General features: G+C 36.6%; 1 long non-coding RNA gene across 1 annotated transcript in view; it reads left to right on the top strand.

Moving 5' to 3' along the window:
* The window catches only part of LOC307172706, a 118317-nt gene that overhangs the window by 6865 nt on the left and 96318 nt on the right, over window positions 1-15134 (top strand). The window contains exon 2 of the long non-coding RNA XR_013823750.1: window positions 6917-7081. This is a non-coding gene — a long non-coding RNA (uncharacterized lncRNA). The remainder of the gene's footprint in view (window positions 1-6916; window positions 7082-15134) is intronic.

Below are 15134 nucleotides of genomic sequence, written 5' to 3'. Positions count from 1 at the left end.
CCATTAGGTATCGGGATGAAATCCTTGGATCCATTGTCAGACCCTATGCTGGTGCAGTGGGTCCTGGGTTCCTCCTGGTGCACAACAATGCCCGGCCTCATGTGGCGAGAGCATGCAGGCAGTTCCTGGAGGATGAAGGAATGATACCATTGAAGGGCCACCACGCTCACCTGACCTACATCCAATAGAACACCTCTGGGACATTGTGTTTCGGTCCATCTGACATCACCTGGTTGCACCTCAGACTGTCCAGGAGCTCAGTGATGCGCTGGTCCAGATCTGGGAGGAAATACCCCAGGACATCATCCGTCGTCTCATTAGGAGCATGCCCCGACGTTGTCAGGCATGCATACAAGCACGTGGGGGCCATACAAACTACTGAGTACCATTTTGAGTTGCTGCAATGAAATTTCAGCAAAATTGACAAGCCTGCTGCATCATTTTTTCACTTAGATTTCTGGGGTGTCTTTGAATTCAATCCTCTGTAGGTTGATCATTTTCATTTCCATCAAACGATGTGGCATCCTTTCGTTCATAACACATTACCCAGTCCATATTAGTATAGATATCCAGCATGATATTTTTCCCCATTGAGATCTGATGTGTTTTCAAAGTGTTCCTTTAATTTTTTTGAGCAGTGTATATATATATATATATATTAGGGGTGTAACGGTACGTGTATTCGTACCGAACCGTTTCGGTACAGGGCTTTCGGTTCGGTGCACGTGTGTACCGAATGACTGCATGCAATATTTTGTGTGCGGAACATAGGTACATTTTCGTGTTTCTACACGAACATATTAAGTGGCGGAAGTCTCCGCGTTCAGCGCAAATCCCGCCCTGCAGCTGATTCTAATGTTTTACCCGTGTTTTACCCGTCGTCACTGTAACAATGAAATAGACTGCATGGCGAAAAAAAGCTTTTCCGCTTCGTGTGCGCCGCCGCACTCTCCGTTCCGTGGCGTGTGTGTGTGTGTGTGTGTGTGTGTGTGTGTGTGTGTCGACGACCCGCTGCGCTCTCTGCTCAATGTTCGAGTCCGTGTTTGCGCTGCGCGTTCTGCTCTGTCGTTAACGGCCCAAACACTCCAAGCATGTACCGATCACGCACTGGAAAAGCAAAGTCCGCTCAAATAAGGTGAAATTTCTCAGTAGTAACTTAGATTTCTGTTTGCTGAGCTGGTATAGTCATGCTGGCAACAATGGTAAAATGACCTGCTCTGATCACATGCTCTGGTAATAATAGCTTTGTACTATAGCTTTGGACTATATTTTATTTTGATAATTATTAAAAAAGTGGAAAAAAAAATCTTAAATTGATTATGTTGATTGATTATTGAAAAATAATAATACATTAATATATTTGTTTAATATTATTTTAATATAGGGCTATTTTCTGTTCCTGCACTGTAATCATAGTTATTTATTTCTATTTTTCATTATATTTTATTATGTGATATTGGTTTGAGACTGAGAGTATTTTATTTAGTGGAGAACTTTGCAGCAGTATTTTATTTCTTTTTTTTTTATTTTATATCTATTTTATTATATTTTATTAAAAAGTGTTTAAAAAAGTGTAAACAAATTGTTAAAAAAAAGTTTATAGTAATAAACAACCTGCAGTTTAATGTTTGCATTTCTTTCCCTTACTGTACCGAAAATAAACCGAACCGTGACTTTAAAACTGAGGTACGTACCGAACCGTGATTTTTGTGTACCGTTACACCCCTAATATATATATATATATATATATATATATTATAGGCCTATATTTGTAATAAGTCATTTCACGTCGCCATCTCGCATATTCTTGTCAGCTTACACTTCACATACCCTGTAATAGGCCTCTGTGGCACTTGGGCTTCATTAACTATGATAGTTTCATCAAATATTAAACGGTGTATCAATATCCATAAAAGTGAATCAAACACTTCTTACCATTAATGTGACTTTTGGTGCCTCATGGTTTTGTGTAGTGCTTTGTAGTCATTTTACAGAATATGTTACTTATTTTGGTTAAAAAAATTGTATTATTATGCCTGTTTCTTCTGGCATGCAGAAAAAGTCACAGGGAAAAACAATCCCCGGACATAGTCAAAAAAAGAATGTAAATTTACAAAAGGAATCGAGAGATGGGAATCCAAATTGTTGTATGACACCAAACCCATTTCAGCTTGTCTGGTCAAATGAAATCAGAAGTCACCCTTATCAGTCTCAGTCACACCAATGAATCGCCCACACTCTTTGACTAAACTTCTGATGCAACTGGAAATCTAAATCTACTAGACCGTCTTACTCAATCTCCAGTCTGCCAGGAAATAAAGCCATTCACAAGCACTGAAACAATGTTTCATGAGTTCACACTTACATATAATTAGAGGGAGTACAATTTGACGTGCTGTCCGGGGGGAGGGCTCCAAACTCGGAATTTGGCCTGGACCCAGACAGAGTACTCCTCCCGTGTATAGAAGTGGTTAGAACTAGAAGTGTGGTGGAGGGATGCTGATAAACTGGTAAGACTGCTGTATATACCTCTTATTGTTGATTAACTAAATGCTCTCCACTCGTGTTAATTATCTGAACGTGCTCCTCCCGAACTTTGTTAATAAAACATCATGTTGTGAATGTGAACTTCACATTTTGAAATCCATCATTAGGCCTAGTTGTTCATGTGAAACCGGTTATCTCTAGATATTTTAGAGAGTTTGTTTCTGGTTCTTTGTCAATTCACCTTAATTTATATAGAGCTTTTAAAGGAATACTTCACCGTTTTTTTTCATATTAAATGTTATTCCCTTAACTAAGACGAGTTGATACATACCTCTCTCATTTCAGTGCGTGCATTCAATTGCTCTGGCGCGCGGAGACACTTTGATAGCACTTAACTTAGCCCAGTTCATTCATTAGGATCCAAACAGAGATGAAGTTAGAAGCGACCAAACACCTCCACGTTTTCCCTATTTAAATACAGTTACACGAGTAGTTACACGACCAAGTATGGTGACACAAAATAAAACATGGAGCTTTTCTAAGCGGGTAAAAAGGATAACTATAATGTATGGCGGAATAGCACTTGTAGTTGGGAGTACTTCGACTCTGCGCAGTAAAAAGTCATGCTTGAAAAATCCTCTCCCCCTCTCTTCTGTCATTAGAACCAACCAACGTGACTTTTTACTGCGCAGAGTCGAAGTGCTATCAAAGTGTTAGCCTTTAACAATATAGATTGTTTAAAAGCAGCTTTACAGTGATAATAGGAAATTAAAGTAACAGCGATTGTTTTGACTTTACAGCAGCTCTAGAATAAAGTTATTATCCAGCTAAAGTTAGTTTTGATTGATTCACATCCATTGCAAAGATCATTAGTTATAAACTTAGGGGCCGCTTACACAACACTGTTCCAACAGAAAACGCCTGCTCATCCGCACAACAACAGTGCACGGCGGCTCGAGAACACAAACCCCAAAATAGTTTCCAAGCCCTGAAAAAACAACAACTTTGTTTGAGTTGAATGTGAAAGAAAAGTTTTCAGACGTTTACCAGCAAGATATGGGAAATTATAATCTTGCCAACATCTGAAAGGATTCCCAATTAATCTAATTTAATAAAGAAATATAAATTGTACCTCACCCCGGACAGAGATTGAGATGGCGCCGCTGCATGTCCTGCCATAGGCCTACCTCTCACTGCAGGCGGGCGTTATTCGATGTCGTCAGCATGAGATATCGGTTTATGAGATCGGCAAATTGAGAGATAGCCAATCCAGTCATTACAAGCAATTATTGGCCCGATAGAGATCGGTAGATGATGCTCCAAACAGATGCGGGAGCATCAGACTAGAATGACTAGTAACAAAATGCATACTTAAAAGTTATTGTTGTGACATTTACCCACCCCTAAACATGACGTTGAACAAAACAAACTGTTCTTGGTTGTACTTTGCATGTCAGTCAGATGGCCTCTTCCTACCTAAGTGGGCAAAGGTCTGACTATACAAGGTCATCATTTTAGCTGGGAAAGGTCAATTTGTGATCATTTATTCAGGTCATGCTATGTGTGTGTGTGTGTGTGTGTGTGTCAGGGCAACTGGAAAGTACCTTCTACTGGCTGCATGGGGAATATAGCTAAACTAAAGGAGCTAAAGGAGGACATCCAGTTCTCCTACTTTGTTAAATATACAAAATGTTAAATATCTTAGGACAGAAACAAAGGCCTGAGTCAAAGTCACAAACATTCATACTTCCATACTTGTATTAGACCTCTTTCAAAAAAAGGTAGGAACATTTAGGGAATGGTCTGTCAATTGTTACTGAATGCATTAAACAGAGAAATAATGTGTTTTTATATGCTGAGATATTGAGCAACTATAATAATAACAATAATAATAAACTTTATTTTTTATAGCACCTTTGAAAGTTACATCTCAAAGCGCTTCACAAAAATAAGAAAAAAATACAATAAAAATACAATAATGTAAAAGAAATGCATTCATAAAAGTGAAGTACATTCAGATATACAATACAAATAAAAACATGTTATCAAAACAATTCCTTAAGTAAATGGTACAGAAAAAATAGTTAGAAATAATCAAATAAAAGCTACCCTAAAATAGTACGTAGTCTGAAAATGTTTCAGATGAATTTTTTTTTTTTTTTTTTACAGTATTCTGGACATGAGGATCAAAAGTTAAATTAGCATCAAATATCACCCCTAATTTTTTTTTATTTAGTTTGAAACTCTAAAATAGAGCCATCCACATTTAGGCTAAGTCAAAGACCCAGCTTTACGTAGCTGGCGGGGTGAGCCAATGAGTATAACCTCTTTTTTTTTCTTTTTTTTTTGAGACATCCATTTTTTTTCTCAGAAAAACACTGAGACAGAAAGACAATAGCCACGTTATCATCAGGTTTTGAATGTAAATCTGGCTGTCATCTGCGTAAAAATAAAAGTTGACCAAGTGGAAAAATGTAGATGCAAAAGAGTAAAGGGCCCAAAATCCCTGAGGAACACCAGATTTCACCACACCAACCTCAGACCTGCAACCATGCACCCATATAGCAAAAAACTGCTTTTGATCTAAAAGGTAGGACTTAAACCAGTTTAGTGCAGTATCAGAAACACCAAGTTGGTATAGCATCGACAATGGAAATGGCAGGTTTCATTTGTGAAACCACATTGCTTAGAGAATGAAAGTCCAGTGTAGAGAAATTTGAGTGAGAGAAAAATCTGAAGTATTGAAAGGAGAAACAGATGAATGACTTGTAGTGATCATTTATTTCTACAAGTCATTCATATAATGCATTTACAAATACACTCAATCTTCGAGCTGAAGAAATCAAGAAACCAATTACAAAGGTGAGTTGAAGCAGGGACATTTGAGAGACTGTCACATTTGAGCAGTTTTTTAATCTAATAAAACAATTGTCTAGAGTTTCTTTGATTATATACAATTATCTTTGAAAAATAATCAGACCTGGCCGATACAATCTCAGACTTATATTATAGTAAGTGGTCTTCACGGGCCTGGTGATGAACATTGAACCCAGACGTATGCCACCTACGCTCCATTTTACGACAAGATGTCTTCATGGCACGCTGGTCTTCATTATTGGTCTTCATTATACCAGGGAGCAGAACGTACAAAGGAAACAGATCGTTATTTTAAAGAAGCAACTGTCCTTGTAACTCACACACTGCAGAGAAAACTGCCAACTATGCAGAGAGTTCAGGCAAAATCAACATCATACATTGTATGACGTTACAGACAGTATGTTTGACAAACCTGGGGTTTACAGAAAATTCCTGGAAATGTATGGGTGTGAGTAGGTATACAACCACATTCTGCTCCTGTGTGAACATAGAAAAGTCACAACAGAAAGATCTAAAACAAAAACAGGTTTAAATGGATAGTTCACTACACACAAAAATCCTGCCATCATTTACTAACCCTTATGTCATGTCAAACTTTATGATTTTCTTTCTTGGGCTCCAATGTTGTTCGGCTCCCAACGTTTTTCATCTTTTTGTGTTCTGCAGAAGAAAGAAATGCATACAGGTTTGGACATGAGGGTGAGAAAATGATGACACATTTTTAATTGTTACTTATTTGACTCTTACCTGGGCATGTTGCTTCAATTCCTTTGAAAGAAAATGAAAACTTTTATCTTTACATAATGTGACAAATATAGATTTATTGGATTATATTCGTACGCTGCCACACCCACATGTGTACAACCATTTATAATTTCTATTGACTTTTATCACAGACATGAAATGATCCATTTAATGACAACCACAGGCCAATCTTACATCCCAAAATACAATTCAAAATACAGGTTCTTGGTTGGCATGTATGGAATGAAGAATCATTAAAATTCATGGAACTGTCTTTGTTAAGAAAAAAAGGTTCTCTTGACTAAACAAAGGTTCTTTAAGAATCTTTCACTGGATCTTTGTAAAATATAGCAATGATGTGAAAACATGTTTGCTTCTTTCCGGCACCTTTATATATAAGAGTGATTGGCATTGGCAATTGGTGATTATTATTAGTGATAATAATAAGATAAAAAAGTTTGTTGACAAACTTTCAGTGTAGTTTTAAAAGCTTAAAGGTTTTTAGTTTTAATTAGTTTAAGTTTTAGTTTAGTAGTTTTAAAAGTTTGAAGGTTTTCGATTTGAAGTGATAATAATAAAAACACTTGTTAAAAATAAACTATTGTCAGTGAATATGAGGCTATAGTAATTCTATTTCCCTTTTGCTATACAATCTCAAACTTAATGAGCCAGAAAGTCTATGTGTGGATGATGAACAATTGTTACAGATTTCTATTCTCCTGGTTAGACTATATTCTTTGTATTAAAACATTAAAAACAATTACTTATCCTTTGCTGTAGACTAATGCTATTCGCGTTTTATTTCCAGAAATGCAGCTGGTGGTTCACTGGACTTGGAACCCTGACAGCAGTTTACTTAAGCATGAATTTTTTCAAGTAAGGTTATGCAACTCTGTTTTCTGAACTGTGGATTACTATGCTGTTTGGATAAAGAAAACCGAGGACTACTTGTCTGAAAATGGACACCAGCTTGGTAAGGCATGCATTTTATTGAACATTTGACTTGATAAACGAGTGTATTCAAGTATTCAACATCACAACAAATGTCTGCGTATTCTTAACTGGTCGGTGGATGTATTAAGTTAAAAAAAGGTTAAGCTCAATTGAAAAATACAAACTAAATGCATGACATTTATATTTGAAATGAGTATCATTATTCTGAAACATTTGTAGGATGCACAAAAAAAACAAAACAAAAAAAACAACAGATGTGTAACAGTTGTTGAGCCCTTACCACCAAACTTGACATTGTAAGTTCATGCTTTTTAAGATTTGAAGTTGCTTTTATACTGAATGGACTAAAATTGACTTAATTTATTTATTTGATGTAATGTAAACTTTTTCTACATTTGATAGCTAAACCGACCTTTAAAATATTTTTGTCTGACAAAATTGAAGTTGGATTTTTCACAGTGGCTGTTGGCATGTTACACGCAGGACTACTCTTCCCTTGTTTTATGTTATGTTTTTTTATGATTACACCATAAGTAATGTCCATGATTACGCCATAAGTAATGTCCATAAATATTTGGGGGGAGAAATCAAATATAATTCTCTAATATTCTGGATAAAGTTGCACGCATTAAGCAATATCTTTGTACTTTATGTTGTAAGACAAAAAAGCATTTCCATTGATTTGAGCCACTTGATTTTACTATGCTTTGATCTGTGTGGAAGAAATTAGTCATGAGCTTTAAATAGTGTCCATAAAAGAGTAGATAGCATATGTCACTGTTTCCAGAAGTAAATAAAATAAATTGTATATGTGACACGTGTAGGATGATTTATGGCTTTTTTAATTTTTTAGATAAATTCAGATATGGAGAACCAATTGATGATATTGTGTGTTGAATGAGTTGGAGACCCCCTTACATTTGTATTTGTGAGCATAGCTGTCAGCTATCTGGCATTATGGGTTACTTGGCCCATGTCATAGGTGAGCGTTGATCTACTTTGGCATAGAAAATAGGCATCAAATTCAAAAGAATCATTGGTGCATGTTGATTCAGAGTTTTTTTTTTTTTTTTACCTTAAAGAGTGTGATGGATTGTAGGGCGATATAGAAGATCAATTAAATACACAGGAGCTAAACCATTTAGGGCCTTATCAGGTCAGTAGCAATACTTTGTAATTGAAATGGAACTGGTTACCTATTACCAGTGTAGAGATCATAAAATTGGTGTTATATGATGATATTTTCTTGACCTGGTAAGAACTCTAGCAGTTGCATTTTGGACTAATTTTTAGCTTGTTTAAGCTTGTTTATTAAGGATGCAGCAGGACATCCAGCTAGTAATGCATTACAGTAATCCAGTCTAGAGGCCATGAATGCATGAAACAGAATATAAACAGAAACAGATAGCATTTGCCGTAGCTTAGCACTGTTTCTGAGGTGTAACATATGAAATATGATTTTCGAAAGTTGCTGTCAAATATAACACCCAGGTTTTTACTGTAGAGGATCAAGTAACAGTACATCCTTCTAAATGCAAATTGTAGATTCTGTGTACAGGTTTTTGGTCCAATAAGTAATAGGCTACCTCAGTCTTATCTGAATTTAATAGAAGAAAATTACAGGTCAACCAATATATTATATGTTTACCACACTCTGTCAACTTGGATAATCTGGTCCTGATGAAATAAAACTAAGTATCAACAGTGGACACTATTTCCATGTTTTCTTATAATATTACCGAGTGGCACCATATATATTGAAAATAACAGAGGGCCTAACACAGATCCTTGCAGCACTCGATAATTTACTGACGTTATCTTTTACGTCCCCTTTTTTTAACCCATTTTTAAACGGGGTTTTTCCCGTTTAAATGGACAAAATGTTAACGGTCTGATAGGTATGATGTAAACTACTTTAATGACTGTCCCTGAATACCAGTTCAATCTTGTAGTCATTCTAAGAGTATCTTATGGTCTATTGTGTGGAATACAGCACTAAGATCAAGTAAAACTTGTTTTGAGATACAGGCTTGGTCAGAAGCTAGAAGTATGTCATTTGTAACAGACGTTAATAATACTGAGAATAATAAGTTATATAATACTGAGAAGAGGCTCTTCTGCTACAGGTAACAACTCTTTCAGTAGTTTAGTGGGTATTGGATCTAATAAACATGTTGTTGGTTTAGATGCAATGATAAGTTTATTTAGCTCTTCTTGTCCTATAGTTGTAAAGCACTGCACTTACATAGTTTGACCAACTTGTAATGGAATACTCAGTTCAGGTGATGTCAGTTTATTTGTTAACCCAGCCACTGTACTAAACAAAAACCTTGTATTGTTTTGGTTATTTTCTATGAGTTTGCGGAGATGCTCATCTGGGACATGTGGGACATGCTGTCTTTCTACAAGATTCTAAAGACGTCTAAATGAGTTTGTTTCCATTTACGCTCAAGATTTTGAGATTCTCTCTTGATAGCGTGAGTATTACTGTTGTACCATGGTGCAGTACATTTCTCTCTAACATTGTCTTCTCTCTAACCTAATCTAATGGGTGCAACAGTTTCTAATGTACTAGAGAAAATGGTGCCCATACTCCTAGTTATTTCCTCAAGTTCATTTGTGTGTTTGGGTGCACTGAGCGGCTGAGACAGATCATGCAGGTTATTTGTGAATCTTGGGTTGGGATAATTGTTCTACCTGGTTGATAACGTCATGTTTATGGAAAATATCAGTAGCACGCCGTATGGACATTACAAGGTAGTGATCAGTGATATCATCACTTTGCTGTAGAATATCTATCAGTATGATTGGTTCCACGTGATATAATTAAATCTAGTGTCTAGTGACGTTTTGCTTGACCCCACAGGAGTTTAGTAAATCTGTAAACAAAACCCATTAGCACATCATTTGTATTATCTATGTAAATGTTACATTTCAATCACTCAAGTCTTCCAACAGACAGTCATAACAAAAATAAAAATAAAATGTTTTGTTTAGTCAGGGATGTCACCGAATAATGATTGCCCACTCACTGAAGGGGTGGATTCCTGAGCTCCCCCTCTCTTGCAGTCTTATTGATAATCTCTAATCAGTCTTACTTTTCCAATGTCATTTAGTAATAGAAATTATGGATGACTCAAGAAAAGTGACAAATGAATCTCCAAACATCAGTGTAAAGTTTAGTCACAAATTTGAGCATGTTACCACTAATGAATTCTTTGCCTTGAGGAGAAAATAGAAAGTGGTGTGGTCTGTACCCCTCCATCATATAATTACGGTTCATTCCTCCTGCATCATTTCCTGTTCTGTGATTGCTGAGGTGATGTATGAGGTGATCTTATACTGGCATGTGATTGCATGGATCAGCAGTAGACAAAGTTTGATTTTTTGTTAACTTGGTAACCTACAGCTGTAACCTCTGACCAGAGCTTAAAAATCACATGCTTTGGGAATTCCCAGCACTAGGCTAGTTATTTTGTTACTGTTGTGACAAAATATGAGGTGTGTGCTGAAAATATCTGTTTCAGTATTAAAGGTCTGTGATATTCCTTGCATACACGATATATATAAAGCATGCATGTGGGGGGTCATGGGAATAATACTTTTATAAATTGCAATCAACAAAAAACACCCCCTAGTAATAAGCTTTCTCCGAGAGGCGTGGCGGCTGAATCCTCCTCACCATGCCAGAATGGGACTTATCATCAGTGCTCAGTGCGCTGTCTGATCCACCCTTCGAGCTGGCCCAATGTCACACAGGATTGTGGAAGCTGTGTGTCTAGCTTATGCTCCCCGAGGAGGACTCGACTGCCCAATGGGAGTGCGTGCCCACTCCACCAGGATTTTGGCATCTTCATGGGCCTGGGTTAATGGTATGTCTATTCAGGACGGCTGGTCGTCTCAAAACACTTTTGCGAGATTTTACAACCTGGATATTCCCTCTTTTGCACCGCACGTTCTGTCCCTGCAAGAGAAGAAGGCTGAGTAGCCATTAGACGACCTACCCGGCGCGTGTTTCAACTAGGTCGTCTCTAGGCGGCGCTGCTGGAGGCCGAGGAGGCTGTGAATTCTCTCGCGTTCGTGGGTAACTTAATAGCCAACCATCAAGTAAACAACACACAATCATAAGTATTGTTCCCGTTTATTTCGAGGAAAAGGGTTTCCCCTATAATGTCTCGTCCCTCCTCTCAGGGAACCACGGTTACGTCGAGCAACCGAGGCGTTTTCTGTGGCTGAATGAAGACAGTTGAAAACGGTCCAGAGCAAAGGGAGTGACAAAAGTAGGTGTGCTCTGACAGACAGCTTTCGCGGCCAATGATAAAGACCTTTTGGCACACCTCCACCTTTCGTCACACCCATTACTCCAACTTGCAGATACCCTAAATATGACATTGAAAACAACAAACTTGGTCGCTTTACATGTCAGTCAGACGGTCTCTTCGTGAGCAGTCCTTGGCCAACTGAAGCGACTATAGAGCCTAGACCTTCCTGTATTCATACAACACTGTCAATGTCCACCACAGATATTTCAAATATGACTTTTCAATACAGATACAAACAAAGTGCTGTACTATTATGTGATTCATATGTGCACATTCAATTTCTGCAACACTAACCATGTTGTGTCATGAAGTGTTATGTTACTCATTCATCATAATGTCATTCACACCCAGAATTGCAAGCCTATTACTTTGTCTATTATGCCATTGCATAATACCCAATGCATAACACAATGCATAACAGCCATTGTCTTAATACTTGAACTATATCTTTAAGTATTTTGACAATAATTAGATATATGTCAAAGTAATCAGTGAAGTTTTAATGAACAAAAGATAAGAAAGGGAAATACTCAAAAGAAGGATCTGTAAAGCTGCTGTTGTAAAGCTGTATGAATAATACTTGGATGATGATTTATCTGTTCTCCTCAAATTGATTGAGGATATTGATGATATTGTGTTGATTGAGCTTGATGACCTCAAATTCCCACTTAAGTGTCAGAAAGACCCACCAGGGGTGTATTTGTGAGCAGCTATCTGACATAAGTCACAGACTTGGCCCATGTTAGAGGTGAGTATTGATTTACTTTGTAAAATGATCTGAAGAAATAAATAAGTCATGTAGACATAAAAATTATCTTAAGGAAACCACAAGATTTTGCACTTAGTCAGCAGGGGATTTCACAAAATGAATTGAGCATTATGTGTATAATGCTTGCAACTGAATGCATCAATAAACCACTAAATCTAAATGGCTTTAATTGACCATACTTTTCATTATCATATTAATTCACATTATATGAAATATTTACAATAGAAGAGCTATACAATATACATTTTTAAGCTTTTATATTCAGTATTGGCAAGAGGAAATTACCCATATGAATAAATAAGGGGCATTTTTAACCAGCAGTATAGGAGTAACATCAAAATTAGGTCAAATTCAGAGTCTTATGCTGGTATTGTGTAAATAACTCTGTCATCATCTCCACATAAAAGAATTTACATAAATTATATCACATCTGTACAAATTACTTCACGGCCTATGTTGGGAGGGGTGCACTGTGCATCTGAAAAGTAATGTACTGTGTTAATATAACACAGTACATTGCTTAACACAGTTGCTACATTGCTCATTTACTGTGTTAATTTGTTATTGTGAAATGAGAATTTTTATTGTATTCATTTTGGGGGTGGGCGCTTATAAGCTCTTTTGCTTCGGCCCACTCCTTTTGAGCAGAATGGTTACTGCTCAAATAAATAAATAAACTAAACTAAACTAAACTAATATAAAGGAAGTTTCTAAGTTGACTTTTCGGTTACGCAGTACATTGTGGTTTTGAGTTAAAGGAAATGTCCGTAAAGGTAGCGGATAATTGTCCTCCTGGCAGAAAATTAGCTTTTCCATTTTCTCTCTCTCTCTCACACAGTGTGGGGGTTGCTGAAGAGAGTCTCAAATTTAATCATATTTTCATTATCAAATAATTTTAAAATGTTGACTTTTTTGGTTGCTTTTCTAGATGATACGCAAAGATTATGTGCAGGAACTATCATTACTGTAATGATGATATGGACCATTAGCCTGGCTAACATCAGCTAATGGACCATCATTGCGGTTCACAATTACGTTTACCAGCTACTATAAATAGCGCATATTCTTCTTGAACAGAAGTTCAGGAAGTGTGAGTGTACTACTTCCTGTCTCTCTTTATATCTCATGAGCCTGGGACGTGGCCATAAGAACAAATCATAATATAGTAAACAGAGCACATCTCTGACCAGAAAAAAAGGAGGATGATAAAATCAGTTCTTCTTTAGGAAAGACCAGAGAGTGATTTTAAACTTTCTCTCATCGGTCAGTACAAATATGGACAATATGGCAAACAAGATGGGAAAATGGTAAATGGATGCATTTTTTTTTAAACAGTAGGGTTTGCAAATGTTAGTCACTCTCACAATTGTGGCAAATGTCGAACTACACTGACTCTTTTCAAGCAAGCATTGTGGATCCAGTAGAAGTTTGAAAAAAGTGTTACAGCCCTGCCCGTCTGGTCAATCATAATATTTCTATAGTTCTTTTAACATGTAGATAAAAAGTCTAGTGTTATGTGTCAAGTTATCAAAAACAACCAAACACCCTCAGGCCATTGTGGCTGTGACATATGTGCAAAGTTCCTTTCAAGGTGCAAAACTATTGACAAGATAGTCTCACTTCCCTATTCGCATTAACTTGTGTAGCCATTTATCAAAACTTATTTCAAATATCATAAAAAATGTGATAAGCAAAAGTACAAAAATCGTATTGTTTTTAATCTTATTGTGTCTGTTTTTTAAATGTTGTTTACAAACTTATTTGTATAGATGAGCTTTTAATATTTTGTGATGTCTTTTTCTGTGTTTTGGGGTTTGATATTGTACTTGTATTACATTTTGCTTGTTCATATGTTGTGTATAGCTCTTCATGGCTTCTTAATTGTGTTCTTATATTGTGTAAAGCACTTTGTGTGTGTGTGGCTTTAAAAGTGCTATATAAATATAATTTTACTAACTATTGCAAATGTCGTATTTGCTTCAAACTGCACAGTTTTGTTTCATAACAACATTATGTAAGAACTTAGAAAATGATAATGCAATAAGTGTTCTGGGCATAAATAAAAGGCATAAATAATTAGGTCAACACCAACATAGACAAAGCAAAAGAATCAGATGTTTTGAGATTTATGATTGTGGACATAAATGTGTAGCTATATTTGACACTTCTCGGAAGCTAGAAAATATTTCATTATGTAATGGTGGAATAAAAGTGATGGATGACTCAGCAAAAAATGGTGAGAAGAGTATTGAAGATGCACTATTTTATCACACCAAACAGGGGACATGTCTAAGGAAGTGTGATGAGCACATAGTAAGTGGTGTGATTGTTTATCTGGCATATGAGTGGCTAAATTAACTGTCAGACCATCCTGCATCATTTCCTGAGGTGGTGAGGTAATCTTACTGGCACATTATCATTCAGACAGTGAAAGCTACTTTGGAAAAAAAAACTTTTACAATATTTTGGTCTTTTGTTGCTGCTGGTTACATAAACAAATGTTTCCTGGCAGGGTGATCATCTGATCAACAGTTTCCCGGCAAACATATGTGTGCAGATTCTTAAATATTGCAAAACAGCTAGCCAATGAACTGGAACTGGTGGTTTTAGCCAGCTCTGGTCATTTAAGTGTATACTATATGTCAGGCCATAAACTGTCTCTGGGTGTGCAGAATATACCGCCCTGTTAAATTTATTTACATTAGTTAATGCATTAGGTATCATGAACTTACAATAAACAATACGTATTGTAATTACGAGATTTACGAGGATGTGAATGATTTTTACAAGTTGAAATCTCATAATTATAACATCACGTGAACGCATGTCTACAATCCAATTAAGCCATTCGAGAGGATTTATTAAAGTATCCTTGCTCATGACTCCTCAAGGAGCTTTCTCACTCCTCATTCCTCACCTCATGGTGAAAAGAATTGAAATACCCTTCAAGATGATGGAGTTCGGTTGGTTTCTGGGTCACA

Source organism: Squalius cephalus, assembly GCF_949319135.1.
Source record: "Squalius cephalus genome assembly, chromosome: 15".
NCBI classification, from domain to species: domain Eukaryota; kingdom Metazoa; phylum Chordata; class Actinopteri; order Cypriniformes; family Leuciscidae; genus Squalius; species Squalius cephalus.
Note: the sequence above shows the minus strand (reverse complement) of the source record. Positions and strands in the feature narration are given on the sequence as shown.